Source organism: Xyrauchen texanus, chromosome 4 (assembly GCF_025860055.1).
Source record: "Xyrauchen texanus isolate HMW12.3.18 chromosome 4, RBS_HiC_50CHRs, whole genome shotgun sequence".
Taxonomy (NCBI): domain Eukaryota; kingdom Metazoa; phylum Chordata; class Actinopteri; order Cypriniformes; family Catostomidae; genus Xyrauchen; species Xyrauchen texanus.
In genome coordinates, this window is record NC_068279.1 from 19,969,183 (window position 1) to 19,984,861 (window position 15,679).

A 15,679-nucleotide genomic window follows, 5' to 3' on the forward strand; every position below is an offset into this window, starting at 1 on the left:
TTTCGCGGCCTTGCAAAGACAGGTTGAGGCCATTCAAGCGGTCAAATATATCGACCAAATAGGACAGAGATGCAAGCCACATAGTGTCATTCAGATGCTTCACCAGATCTGATTTGATTTCTGTCAAAAACCACTTCACCTCCTCTCGCAGCTCATACAACCGCTGTAACACCCGCCCCCTGGAGAGCCAGCGAACTTCAGTGTGCAGAAGCAGCTGTTCGTGCCCTGACCCCATCTCCTGGCAGAGGACCCCAAACAAGCGAGAGTTTAGCTGCCGTGATTTGATGAGATTTATTATTTTCACGGATTGGTTCAGCACAGAGTCAAAGAGAACCGGCATTTTTTTAGCAGCTAGTGCTTCGCGATGGACCATGCAATGTGTCCGTTTCACAAGTGGAGCTACTTGCTGAACGCGAGCAGCTAGGCCACGCTCATGCCCCGTCATTGCCTGCACACCATCCATGCACAGGCCAACGCGTCGGTCCCAAGCCAAACCATTTTCACGGATAAAAATATCAAGGACATTGAAAATGTCTTCTCCTGAAGAGGCCGGCAAAACAGGACATCCTCCTCAGTCGCCTTGTCCCGCAGATACCTGACATAGGTGAGGAGCTGTGCCTGCCCAGCAATATCAGTGGATTCGTCCAGCTGCAGCACGTAGTAAGGACTCTTTTTTTACGAACTCTATCAGTTGCTCTCTGATATCATTGGACATGTCTACAATTCTCCTAGCGACTGTGTCATTGGACAGTGGTACTGCACCGAGTTTGGCTGCTGCACTATCGCTTATCATTATTCTGCACATGTCTTGCGCTGCCGGAAAAATGATAGTCTCGGCGATTGTATGCGGTTTACCCAGTTTACCGATCCTTTTGGCCACTACATATGATGCCTCCCAACACTGTTTAGACACAGTGCTGTGCACTGAAATGGTTGCCTGTTGCTGATGGAGGCCATCAAGCTTTCTTTTAAAATATTCAGCTGGTTTATTTTTAATGCCAGCATGCTTTGTTTCGAGGTGCCTTTTGAATTTGCAGGGCTTCCTCGGCACACACGACACACTGAGATCTCAGATCAGCCGTGACTGTAAACCCAAATTGCAGGTATGCTTCATCATACCTTCGAAGCTTTTTTGCATTTGGTGGTGCGTCGGTTGGCTTGTTGGTCCTCACAAGAAATTTCTCCATTTTTATGTGTTTTCAATAAAGTTTAGGCGTAACTGTGTGTGTGGTGTATGTTGAGAGACGTATCAGGTGCTAATCAGTCGGGACTTAGGCACAATCTTTAATTAAACGAACAAAATAATTATTTTGCAGACAATTCAGATTTTATTTTAATACTTAACGATTGTAGTCCTCGTTAGTGTGTGTGTGTGTGTCTTAGTCGTGTGGGTAGTTTTAGCTAAGTGTAGCTACTGCCTAGCAGTTAAAAAAAAAATACTGGCTAGGGCTGAGATTTGATCTAATCTTAAAAAAGAATGTTTGTGGGTTTAGTCTTTAAAAAGACTGTTGGGGTTTTGTAGTAAAGGCCTATGTAAATCGAGATTGATAAGACTAGCGAGAGCTGGCACAAGCGAACTTGGCAAGAGACTAGACTAGAGTGAATGGAAAGCTATGTCGTGAGTCAATTTAAATGCAGTGATTTATTTTTGTGTGAGAGTGAGTGAACATTTACATTTATACCCCGCTCTGTAAGCCAGGGCGGGAACGGCGGCGGCCATGCGCATGCGCGATACATTTGCAGCTTGGACGCGGAGGGGTGTGTGTCTCCTCTCTGCTCTGACTGCTGCGCAAGGCTACTGTAGTATCCTGGAGTCACCACTAGGTGTCACTGTATTACAAGTGTTGCGTTCTATCCTGAAAAAGTCAGTTGAAGAAGATGTGCCATGCGGGATGCAGGCAGTGTTTATATGTCTGTTGCTGTGCTGTTGCAAATAGAAGTAAAGAAACCCTTCAACTCTATATTCATGTAGTAGTCTTTATTGTAGTGATTCATAGTGAAGATGCTACATTATTGGCGACGAGGATGAAGCGGAAAGTCTCTGATGACAACGGATTGAGGATAAAAAAAAGGGAGGATAGTGCTGATAACTGGTTGTGGGGGAAACAGAAGAATCTAAAGGATAAAAAGAAGAAGATTAACCATGGCTACAGGAACTATTGGATCACTAGCAGCATTTGATGCAAAAGCTCAAACATGGGAAAAGTATTCTGAAATACTGGAGCAATTTTTCGTGGCTAATGGAATCGAAGATGAGGGTAAGCAAAGAGCTATTCTCATAAGTGTTGTGGGACCACAAACTTACAGTGTGATACGAAATCTTATTAGCCCTACAAAACCAAGTGAAAGGACTTATCAGCAACTGGTAACGATGCTAAAAAATCATTTCAATCCTCAGCCAAGTGAAATTGTACAGAGATTTAAATTTGATTCGAGAACGAAGAAGCCAACAGAGACTATGACAGAATATGTAGCGGAGTTGCGTCGTTTAGCACAAGATTGTAATTATGGAGCAACTTTAGACCAAATGCTGAGGGATCGACTTGTTTGTGGAATAGAGGATGATCGGATTCAGAGAAGGTTGCTCTCAGAAGCAAATCTGACATTTGAAACTGCTTTTAATATTGCAGTTGCCGCAGAAACCGCAAGCAAAAATGTGCTCGATTTGCAAAATAAATCTGGCGTACAGGCATGTAACAGCATCATGTTTAAAGCGAGGAAACCTGATCACTGGAAAAAAGGAGAAACTGGTGAACAAAAAGAAGTCAGAGAATGCTACAGATGCAGTGGAAAAAACCACAAAGCCAACGACTGCAGATTTAAGAAGGACAAATGTTATGTGTGCGGGAAAATAGGTCATATCGCCAGGGCCTGTCGCAACAAAAGCAAACAGAGAGGACATGCAATAACTGGAAAAAGTGAAAAAGGAGGGCGTCCACATCGAGCATTTAATGTAAGTGAAAATAATGACAGTGATGAAGCTGAAGAAACATTCACTTTGGCATGTGTAAAAACTGATGCACTGACGAAAGTGAAACCCCTCACTGTTGAGTTACTTGTTAATGCCAGGCTAGTAAACTTTGAGATTGATACAGGTTGTAGTGTCAGCCTTATGAATGAAGGAATGTACAAGGACATCTGGAAAGACTCAGAAGCTCCCAAACTGAGTCTGACAAAACTCAAGTTGAGAACGTATACAGGAGAGCCTTTAGAGATAGTGGGTGTGGCTGATGTACAAGTAAAATACCAGCAGCAGGAAGAGAAAATGCCACTTGTTATAGTGAAAGGAACAGGACCATGCTTACTAGGCAGAGCGTGGCTTGAAAAACTCCAACTGCAATGGAGTGAGATAAAGCTGGTACAGTCGGAAAAGATGACGTTAAAACAGGTGCTATCCCAGCATGAGGAAGTGTTCAAGGAGGAGCTTGGAACATTAAGGGGCACTACTGCTACTCTTCATGTGCCGACTGATGCCACACCAAGGTTTTTCAGACCTAGATCTGTGCCATATGCCCTGAAAACAAAGGTGGAGGAGGAGATTAATCGACTGTTGCGTGACAAAATCATCTCACCTGTTAAGTATTCAGAGTGGGCAGCTCCTGTTGTTCCTATCTTGAAACCAGATGGCAGTATAAGATTATGCGGTGACTACAAACTCACAGTCAACAGAGTGTCAACTTTGGAACAGTATCCAATACCAAGGGTGGAAGATCTTTTGCTCTATTGGATGGAGGAAAACAGTTCACAAAATTGGACATGAGTCACGCATACCAACAAATCATCATGGATGAAAGCTCCAAGAAATACTTGACAGTGAATACACAAAAGGTTTATTCACATATAATCGTCTGCCCTTCGGAGTTGCTTCAGCTCCTGCTATCTTCCAGAGAACAATGGAGGGATTGTTGCAGGGTATTCCTGGAGTAGTTGTTTATCTGGATGATATATTAGTGACTGGTGGTAACCAAGAAAATCACTTGAAGACCCTGGATGAAGTGCTGTCGAGACTGAAAGAAGCTGGTTTGCTCCTGAAACGAGGAAAATGCGTGTTCCTGGCAGATGAGGTGGAATATTTAGGCCACAAAGTAGATGCAAAGGGCCTACATCCTATGGGAATTAAGGTGAAAGCCATTGAAGAAGCACCAGAACCCAGGAATGTCACAGAACTTAAAGCATACCTGGGGTTGCTGAACTATTATAACAAGTTCCTTCCAAATCCGTCAACGCTGCTAGCCCCCCTATATCTGCTGCTGAGAAAAGATGTTCAGTGGATGTGGAAGAAACCTCAAAAAGAAGCTTTCGAGGAATCTAAAGCTCTACTAAAATCAGCAGAGGTGCTATCGCATTACTCATCAGATTCCGAACTGGTTCTGGCTTGTGACGCCTCCCCATACGGGGTTGGTGCAGTGCTCTCGCAGCGTAGAAAAGGAGAGAGTGTGGAGAAACCCCTTGGGTTCATGTCAAGAACACTAACGTCTGCAGAGAAGCATTATTCACAGTTGGACAAAGAAGGCTTAGCTGTGATTTTTGGTATCCAAAGATTTCATAAGTACTTGTATGGGCGTGCATTCACAATTTGCACTGATCATAAACCCTTGATCCATTTGTTCAATGAAACGAAGGCAGTTCCACAAATGGGATCACCCAGAGTGCAAAGGTGGGCTATGGTGTTACAAGCATATCAGTACAACATTGTGTACAAGCCAGGAAAATATCACCAAAATGCTGATGCTCTAAGTAGACTCCCAGTGCCAGGTGAGGGAGAACCTGATGACACTAATGATCAAGTGCTGATGATGGACTTAATGGATGACTCACCTGTAAGTGCCAAACAAATTCAGAAGTGGACATCACACGACATAACACTCTCCACAGTACATGAGTACATATTAAAGGGTTGGCCTGAGAAGGTGGAGCCACAAGTGTTACCGTACCATCACAGGAGAGATGCTCTGAGTGTCAAGGATGGATGTGTGATTTGGGGAGCGAGAATCATCATACCATCACAAGGTTGAGCGGCTGTATTGAAACAGTTACATCAGACTCATTCCGGGATGTCAAGAATGAAGGGTTTGGCTCGATCATACATGTGGTGGCCTGGTATGGATCAGGATGTAGAGAGAGTGGTTCAGAATTGTGAGAGGTGTCAAAGTTTCAGAAAGGCCCCTGCTCAAGCTCCTTTGCACCCGTGGGAGTGGCCGGGCTCACCCTGGGAAAGACTTCATGTAGACTACGCAGGACCCTTCTTAGGAAGAATGTTCTTAATTCTGGTAGATTCTCATTCCAAGTGGATGGAAGTTTATCCTGTCACACATGCCACTTCCCAAATTACCATTGAGAAAATGAGAATGTGTTTCAGTACACATGGATTACCCAAAATGTTAGTGTCAGACAACGGAACATGTTTTACCAGTGATGAGTTTAAAACTTTCATGACGAGGAATGGCATTAAGCATGTAACGTCAGCTCCTTATCATCCTTCTTCAAACGGCCTAGCTGAATGTGCTATTCAAACTTTCAAGGAGGGGATGACAAAGATGAAAGGTGACACTGTAGAGACAAGAGTAGCAAGATTCTTGTTTAATTATAGAATCACTCCTCATTCAACAACCGGGTTGTCACCTGCTCAGATGCTTATATCTAGAAAGTTGAGATCCACATTTGACTTACTCATTTCTGATGTGAAGTCCAAAATTCTGAAAAAGCAGCAGAAACAAAAAGAAGGCCATGACAAAAGCTGTAAATTCAGAAGTTTTGAAGTTGGAGATTCGGTGTACGTGAAGAACTACAGTGGGGGACCCAAATGGATTCCTGCAGTAGTGGAATGCTGTACCGGACCTCTTTCATACAAGACTGCTCTAGGGCATGGACAAACTGTGAGAAGACATGTGGACCAAATAAGAAATTGCCGTACAGACGAGATGCTGGAGACTGTACTACCCACAGAGAATGTACAGGACAGTGACACTTCTGCATTGCCTAGTGCAGATGTTGTTAATGCACCTGCAGAGAAGAAGATGTTTACCCTCGAGAAAGAAAAATCGCCGGAAGTAACTGTTGTAGAAAAAGAGACTAAACCTATAAATCTGAGAAGGTCTGCAAGTGAGAGATGTTCACCGGCTCACTTGAAAGACTATGTTGCGTGTGATTCATAGTGAAGATGCTACAGCTACTGAGAGACTGACCGCCTGTGAGTGCTTTTGGACGGGAGAGGGGCTCACGGCAGCACCCGCTGTTCGTTGAGCACAGTAGGCCTAACTGCAGAGTGATTCGTGCTTTCGAGTCTCCAAACACCACAAAAGTCTCCAAAAACACCAGTAAAAGTCGCTGGATTTGTCGCTTTTGACAAAACAAAAAAAGCCGCCGGGAGGATGATTTGTTTGTGTTATAATCAGTGCTTGAAGTGGGGGGAAAAGGCGGCAGCACTCTCTTTGCATTGGCAAATCATGATATTTTTACAGTGAAAAACAAAACTTGGAGATATTGCTGTTACAACAATGTATTGTTATTTATTTAGCATAGCGCATCTCACAGCAATACTCAATCGTGTTTTGAATGATTCAGTGTTGTGAACGAATCGGTTGAGTCAAAGATTCAATGACCCATTCACAAATATCTGTCTCATTCTTGATGAATCGGCCGTTTGAACGAATCGTTTGAATGAACGACTCAATGACTCGCTTAATGAAACCGCTTATGCTTATCACCTGCATTTGCGCTCACTATCGACAAACCAAACAAATTTGTTCAAAACTTTTTTTTTTTTAAATCAGTCCAAACACATTTAAATTTTTATTCAGGAGTTATGTATATACAGAACTCTAACTTTTTATGACAGTATTTTAGTGCCCCAAATTTTTTTTTTCCCCTTCCATCGTAGCCTACTCCCGGGGGGGGGGGGCGAGCCCCACCAGTTGAGAACCACTGGCCTAAATAACATCCCTGTTTCTGGGTCTCGCATTGGACTGTCCGATCAACTATTCATAGATCTGAGCTGTGACACTATTTCCCAGATCTGCTCAAAAAAACTTGGGCTACTGTGTTGGGATGTTTAATACTACATTACCCATAAGGCTTTGGGGAGTGTATGACGTAAGGTGTGCGACTCGAGTGGTGAGTGTTGTGAGATGCCGGAAGTATTGCACATGGTATTGAGTGAGCTGTTGCTCTCAATAAATTATAATAGAACATATACCTTGTGTGAGCGTATATGTGACATGGTGTCAGAAGTTCGTTGTACCCGCTAACCAAACTAAAAGGGATGTCGTTGTTTCAAGCTCCAGAATCATTCGATTTTAGCCAGCCCTCCACATGGCCTCTGTGGATCCAACGCTTCGCGCTATTTCGGATTGCTACAAAGTTGGATAAAGAGGACGGTGGCGTTCAAGTAAACTCACTGCTATACGCTATGGGGATGGAGGCAGAGACAATATTCGCCTCGTTTCGGTTCGCGGAGGCCGCCCATTCCAGCGATTATCAGCAGGTAGTGGACAAGTTTAATGAACACTTCATACCGCGCAGAAATATAATACATGAACGTGCAGTCTTTCACCAACGGTCGCAAAAGACCGGTGAATCAGTCGAAGCTTTTGTTAGAGGACTGTATGAGCTGGCGGAGCATTGTGAATTCGGATCACAGAGAAGAACACATTCGCGACAGACTGGTTATTGGAATAGCCGACCGTGGTGTGTATCAAAGACTTCAGATGGAAATTGATTTGACACTTGAGAGAGCAGTGCAGATGGCACGACAGGCAGAGCTCGTAAAAACGCAAAATTCGGCAGTGGCGATGTCCGTTGAAGTGGCAGCGTTGCAGCAGCGGCATAGAGTTAAACACTGCGATACTGGTAAGAGAATAAACAAGAAGGGACAGCACGGGGATAAACAAACAGAAGATAAACTGTGTTCACGTTGCAATAGATGTCATGGGCCACGTGACTGCCCCGCATATAATAAGCAATGCCGTAAATGCAGTAAACTCGGACACTTTGCTGCTGTCTGCCAAAGCAAGGCTGTGAGAGCTGTACAAGTGCGATACAGCGATAATGATGACTGTGAAGCATACTTTCTGGGCAGTATTGAGAAAAGTGATTCAGAGTCTGACTGGCTGGTGAGTCTTCCTGTGTGTGGTAAAACAGTAACCTTTAAAATCGACACGGGGGCTGACATCACGATTATGTCCAATGACACTTACCAAAGTCTGCCACAGCGCCCTCCGTTGAACAAAACTGCAATACAGCTTAACAGTCCCGGTGGCAATAGGAACAATTTTTGCTGAGACTGAAAGAAATGCAGCTCGTCACCAATTTTGGATTTATGTAGTCGATGGACATTATTCAAATAACCTTCTCAGCAGAAGTGCGGCCTGTGCTATGAGACTGGTAGCCAGAGCAGACCACATTCGGGCAGAAGTATTCAGGGAAATTGGCTGTCTGAACTGCAAGCCGATAAAAATTGAATTGAAGTCAGATGTACTACCCTACAGTTTAGCAACACCACACAGGGTGCCTTTTCCATTGATCCAGAAGGTTGATGAGGAGCTACAGCGAATGCAGTCCATGCAGATAATACGCGAAGTTACACAGCCCACTGACTGGTGCGCTCCAATGGTCCCAGTAGCCAAGAAAAATGGCAAAGTCAGGATATATGTAGACTTAAAGCGCCTCAACAAAGCAGTGAAAAGAGAAAAATTCATGCTGCCTACCCTGGAGGACGTTGCTGTTAAGCTGTAAGGGGCTAAATTGTTCTCAACGCTTGACGCATCATCTGGATTCTGGCAAATCCCGTTGGACTGCAATAGTTCAATGCTTACGACGTTTAACACTCCAAGAGGCAGATTTTGTTTTCAGAGACTTCCCTTTGGGATCACATCAGCTCCTGAGATCTTTCAGAGGGAGATGACCAAGCTGCTGGAGGGACATGAAGGCTGTGTAGTAGTCATGGACGATGTGCTGGTGTATGGCAGAGATCAAGAGAGACATGATAAGAATCTGGAGGCGGTTTTGCAGACAATCCTGGGGTCAGGACTGAAGCTCAATAAAGACAAATGCCATTTCAGTAAGACAGAGCTCCGTTTCTTTGGTCACATCATTAGCAGTGATGGCGTGAAACCCGATCCGGATAAAGTCAAAGCGATTACAGACCTGCCATGCCCCAAAAACATCACCCAACTCCGACAAGTGCTAGGTATGGTAAATTACCTCGGAAAGTTTCTACCTGACTTGTCCACTCAACGAACTGCTCAAGAAAGATTCTGCATGGCTATGGGACACGCAACAGCAGCAGGCTTTTAGCAAAATAAAGGCAATGCTGTCCTCTGCTCCAGTTTTAGCCTTCTATGACGTCACTAAACCTACCATTGTGTCCGCGGATGCCAGCAGTTTCGGACTGGGTGCCACTCTGTTGCAAATCCATGGCGACAAGACACTTCCAATAGCTTTCTGCTCCAGAACCTTATCCTGTGCTGAATTGAAATACTCTCAAATAGAGAAAGAATGTCTGGCTGCGGTTTGGGCATGTGAGCGGCTTTCCTGTTATCTACTGGGCCTGGGTGAGTTTACACTGCAAACGGACCATAAGCCCCTGGTTCCCCTGATTAACACCTGACTACTCTTACATGGCGACAGGATCACAGTTCCCACCGCACAACGACGAGAGATCCTTGACCGATTGCATGAAGGTCACCAAGGGCTAAACAAATGTAGAGAACGAGCAAAAATGTCAGTTTGGTGGCCTGGTATCAGGGTGGATATTTATGCAAAGGTATCTCAATGTGCCTTCTGTCACGAGCACAGACCGACCCAGAGAAAGGAGCCCTTGGTCACCACTCAACTTCCTCCCAGCACCTGGCACACGATTGGAGCGGATCTGTGTGAATTTGGAGGTAAAAATTATTTGGTGGTGGTGGATTTGTATTCTAGAGACATTGAAATTGCCTATTTACACTCCACTAGCAGCCGCAGTGTGATCACCTCCCTGAAGGGGATGTTCGCAAGATGGGGAATTCCAAGGGAGTTCAGCAGCATAGACTTTGCGGACTTTTGTAAGGGCTGGGGCATCCAGCACACTACTAGCAGCCCCCATTACCCACAGTCCAATGGGGCTGTTGAGCGGGCTGTAAAAACAGCAAAGCATATCCTTCGCCAACCCGACCCTCACTTGGCCCTCTTGAGCTACAGGGCTACTCCAATTGCAGCTACCGGTGCAAGCCCTGCTCAGCTAATGTTGGGACGCCAAATTCGCACTACATTGCCTGTTCTTGAGAAACATTTGCGACCATGTCTTATCAGTCTTGACAAAGTGGCTGAGAAGGACAAACAAGCTAAAGCTGCTTACAAACGCTTCCTTGACAGAAGACATTCAGTCCGGATGCTTTCCCACCTAAACCCCGGAGATCAAGTTCTCTTGAAGTTGGATGGGGAGAAAGCATGGTCCACATCAGGTATGGTGGTGAAGCACACAAAGGAAACACGTTCCTATTTGGTGCAGACACAAAGTGGAACTGTTCTGAGACGTAACAGGCGTCACTTACAGAGAGTGGTGCCCACAGGAACTGATTCTGCAAAGACTGATATGGACAGTTTTTCACAATCCCCACTAAAGCAGAAACCACATGAGAATTCCACATCTGTCATGAATGCGGAGCAAGTTCCACTGGACTCTGTTCCTGGTCTGAAAATGACATCTAGTGGCAGGGTAATTAAACTGCCAGTTCGGTATAGAGACTAGTAGTGGATCATATCCCTTATTTGTTTAAAGAGTTGTTTATGGTATAATACGGAAAATGTTATTGTTCAGGAAACAGTATTTCTCAGTAGTAGTTAGTAACAGTAGTTCTCATTGATGTGTCTTAAATATTTTGAAGGTAAACTCACTGGAATGTTGTTCTAATTTGATTGTCTTAATAAGTGTTACTTCTCTGTTGTAATGGGTGTTATGTTGTTTTAAAAGGGGAGATGTGTTGGGATGTTTAATACTACATTACCCATAAGGCTTTGGGGAGTGTATGACGTAAGGTGTGCGACTCGAGTGGTGAGTGTTGCGAGATGCCGGAAGTATTGCACATGGTATTGAGTGAGCTGTTGCTCTCAATAAATTATAATTGAACATATACCTTGTGTGAGCGTATATGTGACAGCTACCATTCGCAATTATACTTCCATTAACCCTGTATTACTTCAAACATCTTTCCGTACAGACGTCATGCAACTTTCCTGTCCAACTGACATACTTGCTAAATATAACAAAACAATCTCAAATGCCCTTAATTTTCATGCCCCTCTTAATAGTAGACGCGTACAATCCACTCACTCGTCTCCCTGGTACACTCATGAATTACGTGCTCTTAAAGCTACAGGACACTGCCTTGAGCATCTTTACAAGAAAACTGGTCTATCTGTTCACCTAACCGCCTATAATGGCCATATACGTGCAGGCATGCTCATCTTTTCGTCCATTATCAATAACGCATCTTCTAGACCTAAAACACTTTTCTTTGTACCATCAATAAACTCATTAACCCACCTGCGCCCCTTAATTCAGACACTACTGAACTCTGTCAGTCATTTCTTCACTCCTTTCAGAATAAAAATCAACTCTATTTACAAACTTTTCCTTTCTACTGTTCCTTCTAATCCACTTCAGGATTTTCTCACAAACCACCAGATTGGCACTTTTACTGATTTCGCCACCACCACCCCATCTACAGTTTCTGAGTTAATAATCAATTCGAATTCTACTTCCTGCCAGCTTGATCCTGCACCCACTGTCTTGCTCAGAGCCATATAGAGAGAGAGTTGCGACAACGGAAGTTCTAAATGCTTGATCGTCACGTGATTCACGTAGACTTCAGATAGTTCCAGGAAGTGCTTTGGCGGGCATTTCAAACTGTTAGAGTAGAGCAGTGGTTCTCAACCGGGGGGGCGCGGACACTCTCCCGGGGTGGGCACGAGTAGGCTACGATGGAAGGGAAAAAAAAAAAATTTGGGCACATTTTTTTTAGCACTAAACTACTGTCATAAAAAGTTATAGTTTTGTATATACATAACTCCTGAATAAAAATTTAAATGTGTTTGGACTGATTTAAAAAAAATTTTTTTTAACAAATTTGATTGGTTTGTCGATAGTGAGCGCAAATGCAGGTGATAAGCATAAGCGGTTTCATTAAGCGAGTCATTGAGTCGTTAATTCAAACGATTCGTTCAAACGGCCGATTCATCAAGAATGAGACAGATGTTTGTGAATGGGTCATTGAATCTTTGACTCAACCGATTCGTTCACAACACTGAATCATTCAAAACACGATTGAGTTTTGCTGAGATGCGCTATGCTAAATAAATAACAATACATTGTTGTAACAGCAATATCTCCAAGTTTTGTTTTTCACTGTAAAAATGTCATGATTTGCCAATGCAAAGAGAGTGCCGCCGCCTTTTCCCTCCACTTCAAGCACAGATTATAACACAAACAAATCATCCTCCCGCCGGATTTTTTTGTTTTGTCAAAAGCGACAAATCCAGCGACTTTTACTGGTGTTTTTGGAGACTTTTGTGGTGTTTGGAGACTCGAAAGCACGAATCACTCTGCAGTTAGGCCTACTGTGCTCAACGAACAGCGGGTGCTGCCGTGAGCCCCTCTCCCATCCAAAAGCACTCACAGGCGGTCAGTCTCTCAGTAGCCTCGCGCAGCAGTCAGAGCAGAGAGGAGACACACACCCCTCCGCGTCCAGGCTGCAAATGAATCGCAGCATGCGCATGGCTGCCGCCGTTCCGCCCTGGCTTACAGAGCGGGGTATAAATGTAAATGTTCACTCACTCTCACACAAAAATAAATCACTGCATTTAAATTGACTCACGACATAGCTTTCCATTCACTCTAGTCTAGTCTCTTGCCAAGTTCGCTTGTGCCAGCTCTCGCTAGTCTTATCAATCTCGATTTACATAGGCCTTTACTACAAAACCCCAACAGTCTTTTTAAAGACTAAACCCACAAACATTCTTTTTTAAGATTAGATCAAATCTCAGCCCTAGCCAGTATTTTTTTTTAAGCTAAAACTACCCACACGACTAAGACACACACACACACACACACACTAACGAGGACTACAATCGTTAAGTATTAAAATAAAATCTGAATTGTCTGAAAAATAATTATTTTGTTAGTTTAATTAAAGATTGTGCCTAAGTCCCGACTGATTAGCCCCTGATACGTCTCTCAACATACACCACACACACAGTTACATATTGCCTAAACTTTATTGAAAACACATAAAAATGGAGAAATTTCTTGTGAGGACCAACAAGCCAACCGACGCACCACCAGCTGCTAAAAAAGCTTCGAAAGTACGATGAAGCATACCTGCAATTTGGATTTACAGTCACGGCTGATCTGAGACCTCAGTGTGTCGTGTGTGCCGAGGAAGCCTTGCAAATTCAAAAGGCACCTCGAAACAAAGCATGCTGGCATTAAAAATAAACCAGCTGAATATTTTAAAAGAAAGCTTGATGGCCTCCATCAGCAACAGGCAACCATTTCAGTGCACAGCACTGTGTCTAAACAGTGTTTGGAGGCATCGTATGTAGTGGACAAAAGGATCGGTAAACTGGATAAACCGCATACAATCGCCGAGACTCTCATTTTGCCGGCAGCGCAAGACGTGCAGAATAATGATAGGCGATAGTGCAGCAGCCAAACTCGGTGCAGTACCACTGTCCAATGACACAGTCGCTAGGAGAATTGTAGACATGTCCAATGATATCAGAGAGCAACTGATAGAGTTCGTAAAAAGAGTCCTTACTACGTGCTGCAGCTGGACGAATCCACTGATATTGCTGGGCAGGCACAGCTCCTCACCTATGTCAGGTATCTGCGGGACAAGGCGATTGAGGAGGATGTCCTGTTTTGCCGGCCTCTTCAGGAGAAGACATTTTCAATGTCCTTGATATTTTTATCCGTGAAAATGGTTTGGCTTGGGACCGATGCGTTGGCCTATGCACGGATGGTGCGCAGGCAATGACGGGGCGTGAGCGTGGCCTAGCTGCTCGCGTTCAGCAAGTAGCTCCACTTGTGAAATGGACACATTGCATGGTCCATCGCGAAGCACTAGCTGCTAAAAAAATGCCGGTTCTCTTTGACTCCGTGCTGAACCAATCCGTGAAAATAATAAATCTCATCAAATCACGGCAGCTAAACTCTCGCTTGTTTGGGGTCCTCTGCCAGGAGATGGGGTCAGGGCACGAACAGCTGCTTCTGCACACTGAAGTTCGCTGGCTCTCCAGGGGGCGGGTGTTACAGCGGTTGTATGAGCTGCGAGAGGAGGTGAAGTGGTTTTTGACAGAAATCAAATCAGATCTGGTGAAGCATCTGGATGACACTATGTGGCTTGCGTCTCTGTCCTATTTGGTCGATATATTTGACCGCTTGAATGGCCTCAACCTGTCTTTGCAAGGCCGCGAAACTCATATTTTGCTCCTTGCAGACAAAGTGCACGCCTTCACACAAAAACTAGATCTCTGGCATGGCCGAATCAGTCGAGGGAACTGCGACATGTTCCCCAGCCTTGCAGACTTTATCACTGATGCAGGCACGTCACATGATTTCTCCTCCCTATTTTAATCAGCGTCTGAGCACCTGTCAGCAATGAGAAAACAATTTGCGACGTACTTTAAAGAGGATTATCGCTCTTTTGCGTGGATTCGAGATCCGTTTGTGTGCACAGCAAACGAGCTATCAATTGATATGCAGGAACAGCTTATTGAGCTGAAGAGTGACAGTAGACTGAAGGAACTCTTTAGCTCCTGCCCTCTTTCGTCATTCTGGGCAGCATTGATGCAGGAATACCCTGAACTCTGTGACGTCGCCTTGAAGATTCTCCTTCCTTTCGCGTCGACATATTTGTGTGAGGCAGGATTCTCAAAAATGACTGCACTCAAAACAAAATACTGCAATCGTGCACAAATCGAGGATGATTTGAGGCTATGTTTATTAAACATTGAGCCAAGAATTGAGGATCTTTGCAAGGCAAAGCAGGCTCAGGTCTCACATTAACATCACCTACCAGCAAGCTTCTGTACAAAATGCAGATGATGCCTACTATTAGGCCTAGTAATAATAAAGCATAAATTAATATCAGAGGTCTGGTGCCAATTCCCAATTATAGCAATAGCCTAGTAATGATAATAGGCCTACTGATGATGATAATAATAATAATAATAATAATAATAACAACAATAAAGCATGGGGCGGGGCGGGGGGCAATGGGGCCCCAACTGCAATGAACCAGCTTTGGGGGGGCCCAGCTTGCAAAAGGTTGAGAACCTCTGGAGTAGAGTGACAGAACTGCGATTTCTGGTAATTAGTAGTCAATAAATGCATTTATTTTATATATTTATGTAACACACCGACATATGTATGTTGCATGAGTATGTTGTTACAGCGATGTTGTTTTTTTAAAGATCAAATCAGCTAATATTTGAGGATTAGTGTTCGCTTACCGTTATTTGCCTCAACTTATTTCAGGCTAGGGTTTCTGTTGCCTTTTTATGTTACCTCATGTTCATTGTTTTCACTAATCTCATGGTAACTAATGTCATATTTATGATTTTTCAGATAGTACAGAGACAGGCTGGTGACAGGTGATTTCCAGCTCGCACCGCACAATGGGTCAGTGAACTATTAACT

At 44.1% G+C, this 15,679-nt stretch overlaps 1 pseudogene; it reads left to right on the forward strand.

The window, feature by feature from the left end:
* Positions 1 to 2,143: 2,143 nt before the first annotated feature.
* On the forward strand, positions 2,144 to 6,155 carry LOC127637427 (uncharacterized protein K02A2.6-like; annotated as a pseudogene).
* The last annotated feature ends 9,524 nt before the right edge of the window (positions 6,156 to 15,679 follow it).